Source organism: Dermochelys coriacea, chromosome 1 (assembly GCF_009764565.3).
Source record: "Dermochelys coriacea isolate rDerCor1 chromosome 1, rDerCor1.pri.v4, whole genome shotgun sequence".
Classification (NCBI taxonomy): Eukaryota; Metazoa; Chordata; order Testudines; family Dermochelyidae; genus Dermochelys; species Dermochelys coriacea.
The window spans coordinates 38,309,471-38,316,821 of NC_050068.2; the positions used below are offsets into that span (position 1 = coordinate 38,309,471).

Sequence of the window (7,351 nt, forward strand, 5' to 3'; positions counted from 1 at the left end):
TTGTTGCTTTAGCCTCAGCAGCTGGTCACAGTGTAAGCCACCTACTTCCTGATGGGAGCTTACTATGGTCATACAAGCTTCAAGAGAGGAAGCATATTTTCCTGATAGCCACAATTACCACATGCCCCGTCCTGCTGTGCTCGAAGGCAGTATTTATGGGACTGGCAATATAGTGCCAGGGAAATCAAAGGGCTCGGTTTTGTAACTGACATTTCTGGAAGTGACAACTTCAGGAGGCAGAACAGACAGAAGGCTCCCTGTAGAGCAACATGAGGCAGTTTCCTCCAGCCAAGAGCTGGGAGAGATCAGAACAGAGTATCAAAACCAAGCCTCCAGCATGTCAGTGAACAGCTTTAATCACTGGACCATCCATCCAGCTCATTAAATTTATTAGCTTCAGCAGATTTGTTGGCTCCTTCCTTTTAAAGCAACTTAAATTTCCCAGTCATTCAATAACACAAATACTGGCAGATTTTCTAGGCTTATTCTGCATTTGGGTCAAAATTCACACTTTTATGCAAAGGGTCAGGACACTATTTACCCACCAACTAGAATCCATGTAAGCCCTATTTTTAAGATTAAAGTGGTGCACAGATCTGGTGCTGGCCCTCTGCACAGAGATTTTGCCCTTGGAGACTAAAAATTGAACTTTGGTTTGTAGAGAGAAGGTCATAGTTTAAAGCACTGGGTAGGCAGCATTTTAGCCAGAATATGCCAGATATTTTTACTGGCAAGCATACAAGTAAAGATCTGTGCAACTCCTTGGAAATAGGGACTGAATCATTTAATCTGGACCTTTTGGTTTATGATGGTACTTTGGCCATATCAGCCATGGTGGTATTCAACACTGTAACTCATCACAGCCGTTTTCTCTGAGGAGATTTCATCCTAACATCTCCTCAGGAAGAGTTTAAGGTAAAGTTCTTCCTCTACTTCTTGCATGTGGCATTTGGAGCTGAAAACAGAGCCCCCAAAAATATTTAAGAAAGGGAGACAGGAAGGGGAAAATATCCCTTGTGTAAAAAAATTAGTTGACAAAATGTTGTCATTTTTGAATTTTTAAGTGGTGATTGTGACAGGATCCCTGGGGAACAATCTGGAACTGTGGGACTACTATGCCCCTTTAAATCTACAGCCTGGCCTATCTCTCACAATACTTTTAGTGATAAGCAGCAAACCTCTACAGGTGCTGTGGTCACTCAGTCAACAGCAAGTAGAGACACACCCAGCTAAATTACATGAATGCTCTCTAAGCCACCTATAAACCATACACACGGAAACACCAGCAAATCACTCCAGCCTTGCACCCCATAAATGTACTGTTTTATGCTGCTCAAGACCTTCTCTTGAAGCATGCAAGTTCAATAATTAGTTCGCCACTTCGTCAAAGGCTAGAGGACATGCACTAGCCTTTGTAATCTGAGCAGATTCCCCAAAAATTTTAGACAAACTCACTGGTAAGGATAAAACATTTAAAATATACATTGAGTGATAAGTGGTAGGCATAAAGGTCAGAGATAGTTACCTAAGAAAATTTAAAGTAAATATGCATTCTAAATCCTAAACTTTCAGACTAAGCAAGAGTTGAATCAAATAGCTTTTCTCACCACACTGGATGATGTAGGTAGGTTGCAGTTTTTAATACACAGGCTGAATTTCCTTCTCAGCCTGGGACCTGTTTCCTCAGTTCAAAGTCTTTGTCTTCCCAGCATTCTTGTTGCCTTCAGCGTAGATGGGGGAGGAGAGAGGTGATCTCCTGGTGCCACCGTCCCTTATTTTATACTCTCAGTTCATGTCCTAGGGAAGATATTATCCCAGACACATCCTGGTGGGCCTTGCTGAATCAGAGTTGAGCAATTGCGATTGTGTGGTGCTTACGCAACTGTCTCTTAGAGAATTGTAAATCTCTTGTTTGTAATTCCCCTGCTGGTCAATAGCTCATGATAGTCGCATAGCGTCTGCTTAGGTGTGGTATCACTACCTGTATTGTCATGGAGAGCTAGCAGAGGGTGTCTCGTGATCATATAGCTAAGGGTAGCATAAAATCCCTCCTTTACCTGTAAAGGGTTAAGAAGCTCAAATAACCTGATTGGCACCTGACCAAAAGGACCAATAAGGGAAGAAGATACTTTAAAATCTCTGGGGGAAGGTTTTGTTTGTGCTCTTTTTGCTCTTCAAGGACCAGGGCAGGAAAAAACATCTCCCTAAAATCCTTCCTGAAATAAGCATAAGAAATAAGATGAAAAAAATTGTAAGTAATAGCAAGGAAATGCATTAGATTATCTTTTGTTTTAGCTTGTGAAATAAGCATAAGAAATATGAAAAAAATTGTAAGTAATAGCAAGGAAATGCATTAGATTATCTTTTGTTTTAGCTTGTGAATTTCTCTATGCTAAGAGGGAGGTTTATTCCTATTTTTGTAACTTTGAAGTTGAGCCTAGAGGGAAATCCTCTGTTTTAAATCTTATTACCCGGTAAAATTACCTTCCATCCTGATTTTAGAGATGCTTCTTTTACTTTTTTTTTCTTTTCTTTTAAGAACCTGATTGGTTTTTAGTGTGCTAAAAACCCAAGGATTTGCTCTGTGCTCCCTTGGTTAACCTATTGGTATATTCTTCTCAAGCCTCCCAGGAAAGGAGATGAAGGGGCTGGGGGGGGGGGTATTTTGGGGAAATAGGAACTCCAAATGATCCTTTTCCTGAATCTTGCTCTAAATCACTTGGTGGTGGCAGCAATACATCCAAGGACAAGGAAAGGATTAGTGCCATGAGGAAGTTTTTAACCTAAGCTGATAGAAATAAGCTTAGGGGGTCTTTAATGCAGGTCCCCACATCTGTACCCCAGAGTTCAGAGTGGGGAGAAAACCCTGACAGGGTGTCTCCCAAACTCCCAACAACATATTTTAATAACCATATAGCAAAATCTTATAACTTCATACACAACAGCAGTATACATATTTTGACAGAACAATAAGTTTCAGCAGATCCTGACCTTTCATATGATATCTTACAAGGCATGCTTTGTATGAAATATCACAGCCATATACAAGTGATGGATATAGGGGTTACAGAAAATACAAAGTTAAGGTACATGCCACACCCCCAACACAACTTTAGCTCTGCCCTCTTTGAGCAATGCCCCAGCACACCAATAACGTTCTAGCACTCTACCCTACAGATACTACAGAACACTTCAAGAATAGAGCACATGAGCATGTAAGACAAAGTCTAATACCTTCTCTTTGCTATGGCAATGCTCTGGGTTAGGTCGGGCATTCCTTACAGCCCCACCATGGGAGTTACCTGCACCTTGGCCTAAACTCACACTGAACCTGGTCTACACAAACTATACCAAATTTGCAAAATGTTGCATCTACTTCATCATTTTCCCTCAGGAATTCTTCTGAGACATTGCCTTCACTTACCCCATAGTAAGCCCTGGAGATCACAGTCATGTATCCCACTAGATGGCTAGCAATCCCCACTGCAAAAAGACACCACTGTGCACCAGTACTGACACAAACTACAGAACTCTATGCTGAAACGGGGCATACTGGCTCCTTTGAAGTACACATAGATCTCATCATATTGGAATGGCAGCTCTGCCAAACTGCTCCAACTAATCCCTTCAGCATTCAATACATCTACACCTAATCCAGTAAAGATAGTGGAGTGAATGCAGGTAAGTGCTGAAATTTAAATCGGTGGAGTGCAATACAAACAATGGCAGATTTTAGAACTTTCTTTTGGAATTGCCCTGGCTGAAGCATCCCCAGTTACTACTGCCAGCTCCAGGAGGCAGAGTTAACGTTGCATGGAGGTGGCATATACTTAACTTTGTATTTCCTGGTTTTCAGAGGTTTAAGTTTAGCCATGAGACACCACTGGGCAACCTTAAATCTGTGTTAACAGAGTTAGGGCATTTAATTAAAGAAACAAGCCTAATTAAAGAAACAATTCTGTGAATAGCAGAAACTTGAGACTGCTCTTTATTATGCTAACCATGATCTTGTCACTATTACCTTATCCCTATTTCTGCTGTCTCTCATCATGTAACCTAGTTCGTAAGCTTCTTGGGGCAGAGACTGTCTTACATGTGTTAACTAACCGAGGCCTTGTAGGCACTATGCAACATAAATAAAATCCAAACTCTGAAAGGACTTATTTGTGGAGCTGGTCAGAAAAATTCTGATAAAACACCTTTTGTCAGAATTTGCTGCTTCAGCAAAATCAAAACATCTTGTGGAGACAGCTCATTTTTGCCAAAGCTCCTGCAGAACTCAGCTAGAACTCTTCAGTTGGAAGCCTGTTTGGTTTCCTGGTTTCTGCCAGCTGGCTCATGTCCTGGGGAGGCTGGGCTTCCAGAGGCTGCTGCCCTGGTGCTAGGACCTTCCAGGGAGACCCAGCTCTGAGGCAGCTGGCCAGGCTGATTATTCCCTTTTGTGAAAAATTTTGGTTTTCGTTCTGAATCAGAATTGAACCAAATTACAAAATGAAATCCTCCATGAACCAGAATTCAATTTCCCTGCCCAGATTCACTTATTTGCTGTACAACATGCTGAAGATTTAAACAAGACTGTTTCAGGATAAGAAATTCTTACAACTGTACAAAAAAAATTTGTACTTTATATATATAAGTAGTTTTAACTGGCATCTTGCCTGCCAGCATAATTTTAATAGTATAACGGAAGTGTGTCCCAAACATGCTCATTGTGCTTTTCAAATCTTCTGCAGTCAAATAACCAGCAGCTGTTGGTCCAACTGTTTCCCATTTTAAAAAACAAAGTTTATTAAAAAAAATGTCCAGTAAGACATTCTCCCCTTTCTGTTTTACAGATGCCTTCTTTAATAAAAACGCCCTACTTTTTTTGTTCATGGGGTCTTCTGTATTTCACAAAACGTTTAATTATACCTTCAATAGTATATTCTTCTAAAGAGTGGAAATTAGCTATAATTATGTTTGCTTAGTTTAGTTTTGTGATGAAATTACTGGTCCCAATTATTGGCATTTTCTCTGAAAGAAATAGCACATTCATATATCAAAAAACAAGCAAATTGCTTTCCCCCACACTTTTAAAAAATGTTCTCCGCAAGTTTTTATTCCAATGTTAATCTACAGGAGATTGTAATGAGATTTATTGAGCAATCTGTTGAAATATAATGCACAGAAAGGATGCAACAAAAACGTCTTTGTGCTTTTCGAATCTTCTCAAGAGCACTATCTTGTATCCAGATGCAACATTCCCAGGGTTTGTGGTGGTTCCGATCTGGGTTTTAATTTGGGCACTCTCTAGAAGTGCTAGAGCTGGGAGCTAATTTAGCATAAGCAAGTGCAGCCTTCCATTGAAAACAATGGTAGATAGGATTCCACACCTGATTGGGCCTTTAATTGCTACCCTAATATTAAAAATAATAAATAATGCTCGTTTATGGTATGACTGCATTTGGCCCATTTTGTCTTAAAACAAGAAGTAGTTTCCTTCCATTAAGTTCAGCTCATTCCCTCCTAACTGAATGTATTTACACTCACCCAGTATGAGGCTTATTTTATTCGGGCACATTGAATAGAGTCCTACAGACTCTATTCAGCTGCCAAGCCAGTTATTAAACTTCTCTCTCCTTTTGGCTGTTTACATTTTATGCACAGACACGTGCTAATGCCATACACAACAACACTAATGACATACATTTATAAAAAGAAAGAAGCACACTGCGAAGAACAAAGAGATGTAAGAATAACAACCAAATCTAGTATTCTATCAGGAGTTGGCTGAAAAACACCGACTAAGCTTTCACTGTTCCAGTACCAAGACAGAGACATAGAGCTATTCCTTAAAGAAAGAATGTAAGATGTAATGGTTCTGGAAATTGTTCCTGTCTAATTTGGACACAGCAAAGACACAGATTAATTGTCATTTTTGTCAGACTACATAAAACATTGTAGCTGTTAGTGTAGTATAACCCTTCAACCACCAGCTTTTTCCAGACAGACATAAGAATGTTTAACAGACTGTGTGTTGGACTCAATTATTTCCCTTTCTCCAGAGCCCAGCCATCTCCAAGTGTGGTCCACTGTTGAAAAAGAACAAGGTATGGCAAACTCCTCTCCCAGGGAGTGGAATGTAGACTAAATATGGATACTTCTGTGGAGCACTAGGACCCATGCTCCCCAATATATACCTGATGTACCAAGTTATGGCATGCTCCAGACAATGTAGGGGCGGCCATGCATATAGAAATATGGTATAGTTATGGTAAGGAGACTGCTTCCCTACATTTCACAAGTGTAAATCTTATGGACAGAAGCTCCAGGGGGAAAGAGGTTTCTACCCCCTATGTTGGTGAAAAGAAGTGCTGCCATAGAAAGCTTTGTTTGCATAGGCTAACTACCCACAGGTCCAGTAGTCATGCTTGGGAGATCACCATATATACACAAAGAGGAAAAAACTCTTACCTTGTGGGAAAGAGCTAGTTTGCAAGCAGTCAGAACTCTGCTCCTGGCTCGCCTTCTGAGAGTATTTCACGATAAGAGATGACACAGAGGATGGCAGCAGAGGTGAGTGGACTCCAGTGAGCCCCCAACTACCCAGCACCTTAATAGAACCTGACTCGCTATGCTGAGTTAGGTTGTGATGCTTCCACATGGAACTGGGCAAGCAGCTCCCGTGGGACTGGAGACAGACCTGCAAGGAGACATTTGAACTACTGCTACATGCTGATCCCAACCACGAGAGGGGTTTGGTAGATGGATGGGGTGGCGTGGTCAATATGGGACATTCTCACCAGCAGGTGGGAAGGGAGTTGAAGGAACTGCTGCAGAGTTAATGGAAAAGGGGGTATTTTATTCTTTCTTTGCATATGTTCTGTTGCTATGCCCTCCCAAGTTTATGACTGTGTTCCCTTTTCCTCTAATAAAGACTCCCTTGTTTGTACACAATCTCAGGCTATCTGTGAGAGGGGATGTTCTGCCTGTTAAGGGCATGTAGGAAGGATGGCTTAGCTTCCCCAAGATTCTGAGTGGAGGCTTGAGCTAGTTTAATTATTTTGTCAAGGGGGACCCTAGATATATTGAGCCCTGGCCCTTTTTGCTGCTGTCAACCATCTGATAGAAGGTTTACACCATTTTAGCTGGTCATGGCTGCTTCAAAGTGCACAGCTAGAGATAACCCCAGTGGGTACCATGCAAAGGTACCAGAGTACAATAACCAGCCAGTAAGCTCCTGGATAAGATGGTGTATGTATGGTTGCCCATTGCTGCTAGTCGGTTATGGATAGGTTTCTGTTGTCCATGGGGAAGGATTTGCAACCATGGCGTGGATGGTAGCAGGATCCATACACTAGATGTGTGGAGG

General features: G+C 41.3%; 1 long non-coding RNA gene across 1 annotated transcript in view; it reads right to left on the reverse strand.

The window, feature by feature from the left end:
* LOC119842363 overlaps positions 1–6,677 on the reverse strand; it is a 20,969-nt gene extending 14,292 nt beyond the window's left edge. The window contains exon 1 of the long non-coding RNA XR_005288765.2: positions 6,454–6,677. This is a non-coding gene — a long non-coding RNA (uncharacterized LOC119842363). The remainder of the gene's footprint in view (positions 1–6,453) is intronic.
* Between the last annotated feature and the right edge of the window lie 674 nt (positions 6,678–7,351).